Raw genomic sequence first — 14,889 nt, 5'->3', positions numbered from 1 at the left:
AATTATTAAATCAATATCTTCAAGCATGACAAAAAAAGTGCAGAAAACTATTTATTTGAGTGAATTTTCTAAGTCCAAGGACCATAACTCTGCACAAAATCATCAGACCGGAACAACATTCTAACTTGATCTTTAACTTGTCATGATAAAATTATATACCAATTATTAAATCAATATCTTCAAGCATGACAAAAAAAGTGCAGAAAACTATTTATTTGAGTGAATTTTGTAAGTCCAAGGACCATAACTCTGCACAAAATCATCAGACCGGAAAATAATTTGAACTTGATCTGTAACTTGTCATGATAAAACTATATACCAAATTTCAAATCAATATCTTCAAGCATGAAGAAAAAAAGTGTGGAAAACTAATTTGGCAGACTGACTGATTAGACAGACAGACAGACAGACAGACAGACAGACAGACAGACAGATGGACGGAGTGCAAACCTAAAGTCCCCTTCCACTTCGTTGATAGGGGACTACTAAACTCTTGTGTCAAGACAAACAATATGAAATTATTAATTCAACACATTTTGCAGGGGTAAATTATAAATAGTTTTCTATGTGAATAAAAGATTTGGGGTATATGTCAATAAGACAACACCCAAAAACAAATAAATGGGGAATGTGTCCATGGGACACAGATGATGCCCCCAGCTTGCATATCATATAAAGTTATAAAGGGACATAACTGAAGAACAGTAAAAGTGACGCTACCCAAATTTGTACTTGATCTGAGTTTTGTGGTAATAAGAATGGTGTATAACATTTGGTTGAGGCAAACTTAAGTTAAAGAACGAAAACGAAAAATTCAGCAATTTTTCCACTTGTAAAGGAGCATAACTCTAGAACAGTAAAAGTGACACCACCAAAATTCAAACTTGATCTGTATTTTGTGATAATAAGCATTGTGTATAAGTTTCATAATATTTAGTTGAGGCAAACTAAAGTTATTATAAGAATGCTGAGAATGCTGAGAATTATTAGGACTATTCATCATGTTCATGTTAACATTTCTATGAAGAATTATCACCCAGATTGGGCATATTTACTTCTAAAGTAAATTTTACCTCTATTCAGATTGACTGATTGGTGTTTAACGCCACTTTCAACACTGTTGTGCTATTTCATGTGGTCAGTTTTTATTGGTGGAGGAAGCCGGAGTTCCCGAAGAGAACCACCGACCTTCGGTAGGAAAACTGACAATCCTAGTCAATTAAGATTTGAGTCGAGTGCACTCACCCCGTGCGGGATTCGAACTCACAACCTCAGTGTTGACTGGGTAGTGATACAGTAGTTTGACTACTTAGACCACTTGGCCACCGAGGCCCCTACCTCTATTCAGACCTAAAACTCTGCCATACTCCTTATTTTACCGCAAAATAATATAAACACCATACAAATCTAATGTAAAACAGAAAACTTAACATTTTTCTGTGGAGCAGGAATCAATTGATGGGAATATGCTCAAGAAAGACAACTCTTAAAGAAATATGCAAACTGATAAGGTATCTTAATATTAAAAGGGTGATATCAGTGAACTTAAAAGAAAAATAAATGGAGAATGTCCATCGGACACAGATGATGCCCCCGCTTGCATATAATGTTATAAAGAAACATAAGTTAGAGAACTGAAACGAAAAATCAATTTTTCCATTTGTAAAGGGGCATATAAATCTAGAACGGTTAAAGTGACACCACTTAAATTCATATTTGATCTGTGTTTTGTGTAATAAGCATTGTGTATAAGTTTCATAACATTTGGTTGAGGCAAACTAAAGTTAGAGAAGGGAAACCAATTTCGTGACATACATATGTATGCATGTACAGACGGACAGGGGTAACACTTAATGCCCCCTCAACTGTGGTAAAGGGGAACCAAAACAAGTCATATTATTCAGTAAAAAGACTGACTCTCTCTAATACTTGCTATAAAAGCAGTCACAGAAAGAAGTAATTAAGCCCAAGGTTAACGCATAGTTTCTTCTAAAGATAAAATACAAATTCTTTTTATATTTTTTTCTTCTTTTACCTAAAAAAAATTAAGAGGACTTTTACCAAGTTTAGTCTAAATAGTTACAAAACCAAAGAAAAAGATGTTTAAATCATCTTCCTAACTTCGTTGATACCCATGCAAGCATATATGACCATTATTTTATAAGTTTATTCTTTATCCCAACTTATAAAATTCTGAAGTTGCTACTTAAAAGCTGTTGAAAATTACTCAAATATTAGTTTTCTGGCTTCAATACCCCAGACAACACTTCCCAAGTAAACAAAAGGAAGCACAAAGGATAGTAAATCTATTTTTGTCATCATTTTCAAGTCATACTTATCATAAGTATACAAATATCAAAATAAAATGTCCTGTTAGTCAATCAATCCTGCCACCCACACACTTAATATGACATTTTAATGTTAGTCTGCAGTGTGCAGTCACTGAGCAGACGACACGCTAGGTCAAGGTCATTACATATGGAGAATATGATCCTTTCTATATATAGCCAACTAACTGAAAACATTCTTCTTCCTCAAATATTTGACATTGTAAAATTTCATACTGTAGATATAGACATGTAATATAAAGATTATAGCACTGCATCAAATGTGATACAATATTTCTCTGCAGGAGTCAGTTAAATTTTCATATTCAAAATTTAACTGCCGAGTGAAGAAAAATCGTATTGCACAAGATTTAGTGGTGGAAAATGACTTTCTCTTATGATTTTTAGACAACATGTAGACAAACATATTCCTTTTTTGTCAATGATCTGCCAACAAGATGTGTTCTTTCTATGTGATGTCATCAGGCATGGTCACCTTTTTTCATGGCATCACAGAAGTTCAGACCTAAGCAAGAAGATTTGACGTCATCATTGAATTTTGACCACTGAAGAACTGAGATCAAGCGTAATTAACGGTCAGGGATAGAATAAATCAGCTAAGTATTAGAGAAATGTATATATCCGTACAAGGAGGAAATAAATAAAAAAAAATGTATAAATTCAAGTTTCTGTTTAATTTTAGTTAAGAGAAAGTGGTATAAAAAAACAACAGAAATCTATAGAAGGCCACTTCAATATACCAATAAGTAAGTTAGCCTATACTGCTGATTGATTTATTTTCGTGGATACCGATTTTCGTGGATTGAGGAAAACTTGCATTTTTGTGAATATTTCATTTAGTGGTTTTGCCAAAGTCTGCATTTTATAAATTCTTATAGAAAATTTGTAATTTTTTGTAGATCTTAATTCATGGTTCTCAGGTAACCACAAAATCCATGCAAATTTGTATCCAACGAATTATAATTAATCCACAGTTATATTATATATATTTGTAGGATTTTGATTCATATTGATTATCTTCTTTCAAAAGGAAAACAAAACCTAATAAAAACAAATACAAGGAAAGAAAGAAGGAAAACTGAGAAAAAAAATATCCCCTTTATGAACTATCTCAGATCTTGGCAATATAATTTTCGCAACAGTGAATTAGAAATGATTCATGTGAATAAGACCATTTATATATTTTATAATGAATTGCTCCTATGGTTAACCTGGGGGACATTTTCCCACTAGACAAATGTATATTTTATGATGTATTTTCTATCTTAAATACAAATGAAAAATTACAAAACAGCAAATTAATAGATCATTTGTTAAAAAAAAAAAAAAAACAAGGATAAAAGAAGATGTGAGATAACAACACAACAACAAAATTAAACCAATCAGATCTAGAAGACAACATGAATAATTCGGTAACCCACAAGTGTCTATCATGTCAGATTTGTCTTATAGACTATTTTAGTAATAGGTCAAGCAAGAGCATTTAACAGAACTAAAATCAAGCTTACAATCGGTGCAATTTGGTGAAAAAGTTCACTTTTTACAGTTGATTTTGTCGTGCATTAGAAAACAAAAAACAATTATTTTTTCCACTAAATTGCACCGAATGTTACGCTTGATTTTACTTTCTTTCTGTTGCTATCACTTGACCAAGTACCAAATATCTTACAACAGATAAGGTCATTCCAGTTGAAAAATTATATACTCCAGAGTTAAAAGTCGGTTATATGAAAATAGTCTATTGAATATGTCAAGGTGTACATCATTATGTGTGCATCACACAGAATCTATAAACTGCATATTTGATTTTTTTAAAACTCCTTTCTCGAAATGCAATGAAATGTTTGAAGTGAAAAGAACTATTTAAAATACATGAGGTGTTTACATGCATTAATGATCAATGGCTCGATGCATTCTTAATAAATATTATTTAAATCCCCTAAAATTTTCTTCATGATTAAGTATCCAACTAAATGGTTTACCAAGGAGCTGATATTACATACTCGTTAAAATATTCTATGTAAATATTTACAGTATCACTAGCGTGCATAATTTTACCTACATTTTACCAGACATTATATTTATCTTGAAATCTTTACCAATTTTTTTAAAGTGCATCTTATTTTCTTTAAAATTTTTGCACTTTAAATTATTCTCTCATCTGATAGAGAGAAGCACCTGTAGAGATTACATATGATAATTTCTAAATGAATTATAATTGGTTATGTTTGTTTTTGCAATTAAATTTTACACATTTTTAAATGTATGATAATCTTGATAATTTAGTGGTCTTTTTGATAAAGAGTCGGGTAAAATATGAAGGAATTTTGCAAGATTTCTTTTTAAAAATAAAAAGATGAAGTATGGTTGCCAATAATCCAGTGGCGAATCCAGGGGGTTCTAGGGGTTGGAAACCACCTTTTAAAAATGACTCGATACGCCCCTGTAATCACATATATCTCCTCGAGACCAAAAGACATGGATATAAGAAACTATAGGTCATCTTACTGCCTCAACAGTGAGCAAAATCCTTAACAATATAGAAAGGACCCCGTTGTGACAAAAGGAAAACAAGTCAAACAAGAAAACCAACATCCTCCTGATCTTGTCCGTTACCGCCTTTATTTTGTAGATTTAAACTCATCAAAGATAACAGGCCAATAATTTGGTACAAGAGAGGCCCTTTTCGTTTGTGTTCTTCCACGGACATATGTAGCTTTATTATCATCTAGCAAAGAAACCAGTGATAAAAGGGTCTTGAAACTGGAACTTTAAGGTAACAGTAAGGTATGAACGTTTGCCCTAATTTAAAGGCCTTTCTGTAAGTAACGTTGCTGTCATGACTGTTCCCCAAGAGTTAACTGGAACTTTAAGGTAACAGTAAGGTATGAGCTGTTGCTCCTGTTGCTCTATTTCAAAGACCTTTCTGTAAGTAAAGTTACTGTTATGACTGTTTCCCTCAGCTTTGAGTTTTGTAAACTAGGCCACCCTTAACAAATTCTTTGTTTGATGTTGCCTACCCATGCTTTGTAGTGTTGGGTAGGTAGGTAGGGGTTTTATAATTTTTTCAGGGGGGGGGGGGGGGGGGCTATCAGCACAAGTATCATGTTTTAGAGAAGAATATGATGTTAGAGCAGGAAAAAATCTTTCACAAAAAAAATTTGAAACAATTTGTGACATAAAGTTATTTGGGTAGGCTGCTCTTTAAGTGGGCAGGTTGGCAACATCAAACAATTTAACTTTTAGTTTTGGCCTTAGCGAGGATATAGTCCTTATGATTCCTTATGTATTGAACACAGAAAAAAAACAACTGGTATATGTCTGACGTACATGTATCTAAATGAATATTCATTAGCGATTAGCATATAATTAATATTCGTGAGTTGTGAATGAAATCATCAATCATATGCCTAACATGATTTACATTCTAAAAATAATCTATTTCCAGTTATCAATCATACATAATTTACTTATATATACATGATATATATAAAAATATTGTTCAGTTGTACAATTTTTTCTTACACTTGTTTTTAAATTATGACCACCCACCCATCTACTTTTGAAATTAATAACATCCTTGACTAACTTAACTAAGTATTTCACTGCTAGAACAGGGTTGTGTTACTCATTCAGATCATTGCATATATAGATTGATGAACCTAACAAATAATAAGGAAAAGAGGTGACTATTGATGACTAATTACAAAAAAAACTGTGCCATTCTAATTTGGCTTAAACTACTACAGCACACACAGGGTGATTCACCTCGGAGGAGGTGAATCTTCACAGTCAATCATTGTGGATGTTTCAGTTTAAAACTCTGAAATACTTATGTTTTTGAATACTGTCATATACAAATAAGAAGATGTGGTATGATTGCCAATGAGACAACCCTCCACAAGAGACCAAATGACTCAGGAATTAACAACTATAGGTCACTGTATGGCCTTCAACAATGAGCAAAGTCCATACCGCATATTCATGCAGCTATAAAAGGCCCAAAATGACAAATGTAAAACAATTCAAACAAGAAAATGTAACAAGACCAATACCAGGTCTGGACCTGCATCGCTGCATGAGTATTTGCTACAACTTAACATTATAAAGCTACAGACCAAATAGACCAAATATTAAATCATTTCCTTGTTTACATGGTATAGAAGTTAAGAAAAGCTTGAAAGTATCAAAGTTTTCTTTTGGATGGACAGACAGAGGGATGGATGGATGGAGTAGAGAGGTTACTAGACCTGCTTCCGCCTTCGAATATGCAAGTAAAAAGGTGACTCCAACATGGTCAAATCTGACCTGCTACCTTGGAGGGTTTGACACTGGCGACCTTACGACCTGACCTAATTGTTAAACATAAACCTGTCAAATTTGCTTAAAAGTGACCAGCTGGTGACATGATGCAATTTTTAAACACAAACTTGTGACCAAAGGGGGTATCATAATCTTACTGGAGCCCAAAATAGGTATATTTTTGCTGAGTTTAACTTTTGTGATTTCTAGGACCAACAGTCTATTTGCGATGTTTTATTTTTCTCTTTTTTTCTTATCAAATGTCCTGATCTTCCTTCAAGATCATAAAAGTCATGCAGGGGTCTTTTTTTGCAATTCTATCTTTAGTGCCAAATAAGGAAAGAAAAAGACCCTCATTAAACTCATCACCTATCACCATTTTCACAGTCTATCGCAGACACATGAAAAAAAGTATGTTTGACTGAAACACTTTGTGTGTACTGTGAACTAGAGCTACCGGTACATGTATACATGTGCAGGTTAAACTCTCTAGTACTTTTGATTATTTTACTCATGTTAATAAAAATATAGATTCCAATACCCACTCCCCCCTTTTCAATTTTTTTTTATATGCAAACTGTACATTTTATAATAGATTAAAACAAATTTAAAGTGCACATTCCTTAAATAATGTAAATAGACTTTTCCGGATCTGGAGAAATATTTTAATGTTTCAATGCATTAGTTTTGTTTATTGTCGATTTTATTTCCGCTACTAACAGCCACCATCATGACGGATGACTGTACACATCTAAAATTCTCAGTCAGATCCAAGTCTATGTTATCAAATTTCTAATCCCTCTGCAAACTTATCCATATTTTGCATTAAACTAACCCATGTCAAAATTCCTCAAAGAAAAAAAAAACAAATTCTGAGGATTCATTTTTTGTCCAATATTATATACCAACTTTTGTGCAAGGAGGAACATTGTATTTTTGTGAATATTTGATTTTGTGGATCTGCCAAAGTCTTCATACAAGCGTATTGAAAGTTTGTACTTGGTTGAACTTTTAAATTTGCGGTTTACCTTTTTCCAACAAAATCCACAAAAAATGGTATCCCACGAATAATAATGAATCCAAAGTATGTTAAAAAGTTCAGAGATAAATAGGTCAAGAGGTCAGAATCAAAGCAAATATGAAAGAGCTATCACAGATAAGCAGGTATACAGTTATTGTGTAATATTTGTACAGTTAATTCACAAAGACTTAAGGATGTTCGCAGCTATGTCTCAAAATATCAAACATTTTAAAAGACTTATAAATTGATGTTGATAGTATATAAATGACCGAACAAAAAAAGCACACAAAAGATGAAAGGCCTGTGTCCTTGAGCCATTGAAAATTTGGCAGGAAATGATTCTCTCTAGATTTTTCATACATTTAATATTGGCACCTTTTTTCTTTCTATAACCATGATAACTATTTAAAAATAACAAAGATATCATTACATTTTCTAAAATGGCTTTTTAAACTATATGTAATAAAATCATAAAAAGAAAGTAGGGCTTAACAAGAATAATTGTTAATGACCACTACACATGCTACATGGATAAAACCAGAGGATTCCAAATATCTGACAAAAAGTCAAAAAGAATATCAGCAAACATCCTAAGATACGTAACAGAGACATAGTTTAGGCAGTGCAAATCCATTGATCATAGCCTTGAAGAAAAGTTTCCTTTTTCTAAGTGTTATAATGTTGTAAAATTGATCTTATTCTTCCCATTAACACGTTAGTAAGTAAACAGATCAAATGTATTGCCAAAAACCTAATTTTATCTCAATGACATGTTTTGTTTTTGTTTTAATATCAAGACCAGTCAGTACAAGTGGATGTCTGAGTAATTCTAAGTCAGGACCTTAAACTTTGGAGTATCTTTCAAAATATATACTTGTATACAAATACAACTGTTCACTGTGTATGTATACAAATCAATATGAAGAAATGACAATAAAAGGAAATGTTGATATACATCTATGAAACAAAATCACAAATACAAAAACAAGATCTATAGGTCAACTATATGATTGATTCATTGATTGATAGTTGGTGTTTAACACTACTTTAAGCACTATCTGCTAAAACATAGCAGTCAATTTTTATTGATGGATGAAGCCATACCACGGGCGCCAACCCTCTGCAGGAAAACTGAGATCGGAGTTGGATGCACCTGCTAGGTGCAGGATTAGAACTCAAAACCTCAGTGTTGACAGGCTAGTGACACAGTAGTTTAGACCAATTGGCCACCTAGGCTCCAAATGTCTTTTGATCTATGATATATGTAACATCCTTCATTTTTTCTTACTTTGTTCTAGTCACTGCGAATCACATTTAGACTTACAAGCCAGAAAATCATTTATCATAACAGTTCTTTAAATTATTATTAAATCTTGTCAGGCCTCTTTTCAGAAAAATTTTACTGGCCAAGGCCATTTGACTTGATGTTTATCATGAAGACTTCTGTACAAATCATATATTCAAGATCTACATATAAAAGTCACAAAAAATATACATCCTCAGTTCTTGTTTTTAATCCCCTCGCCATATAAAAATTCCACTTCCGTTTTTCTACTCAGAACACACAAGATATAATTACTTTATGTGGTAATCAGTGATACATATATATCTGCAGAGTATGCATCTGATATTGTGACTCATTCACCTGGGAATTAGGCCACAGTAATATACATTGGTGCAATTAGGTGATCAATAATTAGGTTAAGGTAGTATGCATAGGTGCAATTAGGTGATCAATAATGAGGTCAAGGTAATATGCATAGGTGCAATTAGGTGATCAATAATTAGGTCAAGGTAATATGCATAGGTGCAATTAGGTCATGATTAAAGAGGAGGGTATAAAACATGACATAATGGACATAATTAAAAGTTTAAACCAAAACTTTTGTTTCATTTATATGTGTACAATAATTTTATTTACTACATATTATATGGATAATTAAAAAAAAACTTGTCCACTAACCCTACCTATCCTATGTTTTAATGCCTACCCTTAAGATTTGTTTGTCATTTTTGAACAAGCATTATTAAAGTCAGACTGGCATGACCGGTTCCCCAGTTAAAATCAATCAAAATATTTTTTAATGAACAAATTTTTGAGTATCGACCTACTCTTATTTTTTTCAATATATGTTAGCAGGAACGCTGGTACTTTTTTAAATGGGCTATAAATATCACAATCTGAATTCCTTTAATAATAATGGTATACAAAGCAACCCAACAACAAAGGCAAAACAAAACTTATCTCGCAATATGAATATAAAAAAAAATATCAAAGAATAGATCTAGATGATTGATTGAGTATTGGTGTTAAACACCACTTTCATTACTTTTGGCAACACCTAGGTGGCCTATTTTTACTGGTGGTGGAAGCCAGAGTGCTGGAGAGAACCACAGCATAGAGCAAATAAAATGCTCCGCAGGGCGCAGCTTGATACGACCGCAGAGGTCGAACCCTGAACAGTTGGGGCAAGTATGGACACAACATTCAAGCTTGATACAGCTCTGAATTTGGATTGTGATTAAATATTTGACACAGCATAGGTTTCTGACACAGAATGAATGTGGTCTAAGAACTTAAAAATTTTAAATTGGACATTCACCTATTATGGTCCAATATCCAAAATCTAAATACATGGTTAGATTCAGCATATCAAAGAACCCCAAGAATTCAATTTTTGATGAAATCAAACAAAGTTTAATTTTGGACCCCGATTTGGACCAACTTGAAAACTGGGCCTATAATCAAAAATCTAAATACATGTTTAGATTCAGCATATCAAAGAACCCTAAAAATTCAATTTTTGTTAAAATCAAACTAAGTTTAATTTTGGACCCTTTGGACCTTAATGTAGACCAATTTGAAAACGGAACCAAAAATTAAGAATCTAAATACACGGTTAGATTCGGCATATCAAAGAACCCCAATAATTCAATTTTTGATGAAATCAAACAAAGTTAAATTTTGGACCCTTTTGACCTCAATGTGGACAAAGTTGATAACAGGGCCCAAAAATCAAAAATCTAAATACATGGTTAGATTCAGCATATCAAAGAACCCCATATATTCAATTTTTGTTGAAATCAAACAAAGTTTAATTTTGGACCCCGATTTAGACCAACTTGAAAACTGGGCCCATAATCAAAAATCTAAATACATGTTTAGATTCAGCATATCAAAGAACCCTAAAAATTCAATTTTTGTTAAAATCAAACTAAGTTTAATTTTGGACCCTTTGGACCTTAATGTAGACCAATTTGAAAACGGAACCAAAAATTAAGAATCTAAATACACGGTTAGATTCAGCATATCAAAGAACCCCAATAATTCAATTTTAGATGAAATAAAACAAAGTTAAATTTTGGACCCTTTGGACCTCAATGTGGACCAATTTAAAAACGGGGCCCAAAATCCAAAAACTTAATACACGGTTAGATTCAGCATATTAAAGAACCCCAAGAATTCAAGAATAAAACCCCATTGAAATTGATCAAGAAATAAGCAATTTATACGAAGTATCTTCTTTTGCACAATACTGTGCAATTGAATATTTCTTGCTATTGCGCAATACTGTACAATTGACAATTTCTTGCTATTGCGCAATATTGTGCTATTGGATATTTCTTGCTATTGCGCAATACTGTGCAATTGAAGATTTCTTGCTATTGCGCAATACTGTGCAATTGAAGATTTCTTGCTATTGTGCAATACTGTGCAATTGAAAATTTCTTGCTATTGCACAATACTTATTAGATAATAATTTACACATCCTGTTTGGTGTGTATCTCCTACCATATCATTATTATTTGCTTTTAAATATTAATCAGAAATAACCAACTTAAAATGGAAAATTTTAAAAGAAAAAAAAAGGAAAAAAAGAAAAAAAAAGAAAAAAAAAAAATCCCCCCCCAAATTTTTTGAACCCCCTTATGATTCATCACCCCCAAACTCAATCCCAGCCTTCCCTTTGTGGTATGGTACCTTACAGTACAATTTCAGAGAGATCCATACACTTGAACACAAGTTATTGTCTGGAAACTAGAAAAATGCTTATTTTTGGCCCCTTTTTGGCCCCCAATTCCTAAACGTTTCCGGCAATTACCCCCAAACTCAATTCCAGCTTTCCCTTTGTGATATGGAACCTTGTAGTACAATTTCAGAAATATCCAAACACTTACACACAAGTTATTGTCATGAAACTAGAAAAATGCTTGTTTTTTGCCCCTTTTTTGGCCCCTAATTCCTAAAATTTTGAGGCAACTACCCCCAAAATCAATTACAGCCTTTCCTTTGTGATATGGAACCTTGTGGTACAATGTCAGAGAGATCCATACACTTACACACAAGTTATTGTCTGGAAGTTACAAAAATGCTTATTTTTGGCCACTTTTTGGCCCCTAATTCCTTAACTGTTGGTACCATAACCCCCAAAATCAATCCCAACCTTCCTTTCGTGGTATTGAACCTTATGGTAAAATTTCATGGAGATCCATTCACTTAAACTAAAGTTAGAGTGCGAAAACCAATGTGTCTTCGGACGACGCCGGACGACGCCGACGACGACGACGACGACGACGACGCCGGACGACGACGACGCCAACGTCATACCAATATACGACCAAAAAATTTTTAATTTTTGCGGTCGTATAAAAACTGACATTCTTAGTTAATTAAGATAGGAGTCAAACACACATGCCATGTGCAGGGTTCCAGAGATGCAGCTAATCGTCAGACTTGTCAGACATAGGGGCAGAATTTTAGAGGGTCCGGCAAATGACCGGCAAATATCTTTACTGTTTGGGGCCGTCAAAATTGAAATTAATGGATAGTTGCCTTATTGGCAAGTGTAGTACAACATTCTCATTTATTTATTTGATGTTGCAGAATATTTAGCATGTTTAAATTAAATGTGGTCTCAGTCATTAAACCATCCCATGGTCATATCCTTATTAAACCTGGTCGTTCTAGTCAAGGTTTTAAGGGGTATCTTAATCCAACTAGGAACTAATTATTATTTTTCAAAAAAAGTAGGTCTGGCAAACAGATGATGGGACTGACAAAACTGCGTTACATGAGGACCCAATGGTCTGCATCTCTGGTGTTTTAAAGTTACAACCTCAGTGTTGAGACTTTTTACTAAATACTGTTGATGAACTACTTTGACCACTAGGCCACAGTAACCTTGATTTAAGAGAGAATGTGATTTTTAATAAGCAGAGACTAACAAATTTTGTGGGAAAACTTTTCAATATGTTGATCAATTTGTGTAGTATGTGAACACGTTTTTGGTTACTGCCATACTGGGTACAAGGACACAGTGGAAAGTACATGTTCCATTGGGAACTAAATTGATATGGAACCACATCTCCCTGGAAAATTTATTCTCTGGAAAATTGATATTTCAAAAAAAATAAATCACTTCAAGATATATTTGAAATGAATTACTATGCATGTAATGTACTTGGTTTAACTGTGAGTTACTAAATATATATCTTCTTAGCCAACAAAAACCCATAATAATAAATCATAAATTGTTAAGCTTTGTTAGTTTTCTTTGTATTGTGACCTAGAGCAATCAGCACCTAAAAAACTTAGATGTAAATATGTTCAAAAGAACTATGACCGAATTTTTAAATGCACAAAGTTTCTTTTTTTTTTTTTTGTTGCTTTTTTTCTTTTTTATAGCTAGACACATCATAAAAATCATAGGTCATTGATCAAAACTGAAATATTTTCGGGTCAACAAGTTTACTTTTATTCAACTTTCATTTTTTAAAGGCATATTACAAAACAAGGACCAGGACAAAGAAATGGTTTTTGAAAAAAAAAAAACAATGTGTACCATAGTAAACGGATGCCCTACTCGCACTATCATTTTCTATGTTCAGTAGACCGTGAAATTGGGGTCAAAACTCTAATTTGGCATTAAAATTAGAAAGATCATATCATAGGGAACATGTGTACTAAGTTTCAAGTTGATTGGACTTCAAATTCATCAAAAACTACCATGACCAAAAACTTTAACCTGAAGTGGGACAGACGGACGAACGGACAGACGAAAGGAACACACGCACAGACCGAAAAACATAATGCCCCTCTACTATCGTAGGTGGGGTATAAAAAGTATAAGACAAAAAACCCAACAACTAAACTTCACAAAAAATATAATGATATCATAAAGGTCACCAGTTTTCAAGAACAGACAAGCACCTAAATCTTACGACATGAGTGTCTTAGGTGTTTACCAGTATTTTTAAAGATTGGATTATTTCCCTTGGTTATTAGTTAAATCTTCTGACATGGGTGTCTTAGATAATGCTGTTAATAAATGCAACACAGACAACCAAAGAGCTGACATCTAAACAAAATTCTAAAGGAGAAGAGCAGAGGGTTCAAATTTGCCTTAAATCAAATTAAAGGTCTTTTTAGTATTTTTAGTAAAAGACCCTCCCTATATTAAAGAAGGTCACAGGTCCTATATAAAGTGTCAATAAAAAGGATGACTGGTCCTGGACTTTTGATATTCAGAAATAAAACTTTTCCTCCATGAAATGACAGGTCCATAATCAAGTCCTTGACCTACAATCATGACAATTAATTGAACTGCTGAGGGGTACAGAACCATTTTTGGCACCCAACAAATAAACTTTTGATAACTTCCAAAACTTTAAGTATGGTTCTGTACCCAACAAATAAAATATTGATAACTTCCAAAAAATTAAGTATAATAGTATAATACAGGGAAATGCCCCCCCCCCCCTCCTTCCCCCCAAAAAAAGAAATATTATTAACAAAATTGTAGAGTATATCTATGTCATGATATGCACTCTTTTCAAAAAAAAAAAAAAAAAGAAGAAACACTGGTATACCAACTATTAGCAGACTTCAACAAATCACACAATCCTGTAGTAGAGGGTCTAGATTGTGGGTCATTCATTTCTTTACTCTTTAATTTTAGAGACAATTGAACTCGATTCTTTATCAATTTTGCACATTCTAACATATATTCTGTATTCTTAATTTCATTTGCCCTTTACATGTTTATTCAGAACATGTTCTCAATCTACTCGGTAAACCCCATTCATACCCTCATAGTAAATCTTGCACAACCAAAAACCACATACAACCAGCCGTATCCAAATAAAACTCTCCTGAGGCAATCCAGGCTTATACAATATACCATGTATATCAATGTTTTTGAAGTGCTGAGTAGTTTA

The 14,889-nt window shown here is 33.1% G+C and overlaps 1 protein-coding gene across 3 annotated transcripts in view; it reads right to left on the bottom strand.

Moving 5' to 3' along the window:
• The window catches only part of LOC127718970 (mitogen-activated protein kinase kinase kinase 2-like), a 67,347-nt gene that overhangs the window by 24,235 nt on the left and 28,223 nt on the right, over window positions 1–14,889 (bottom strand). The window lies entirely within an intron of this gene.

Source organism: Mytilus californianus, unplaced genomic scaffold, assembly GCF_021869535.1.
Source record: "Mytilus californianus isolate M0D057914Y unplaced genomic scaffold, xbMytCali1.0.p SCAF_10, whole genome shotgun sequence".
Lineage (NCBI taxonomy): Eukaryota > Metazoa > Mollusca > Bivalvia > Mytilida > Mytilidae > Mytilus > Mytilus californianus.
This window is presented reverse-complemented; position numbering and strand designations above follow the sequence as displayed.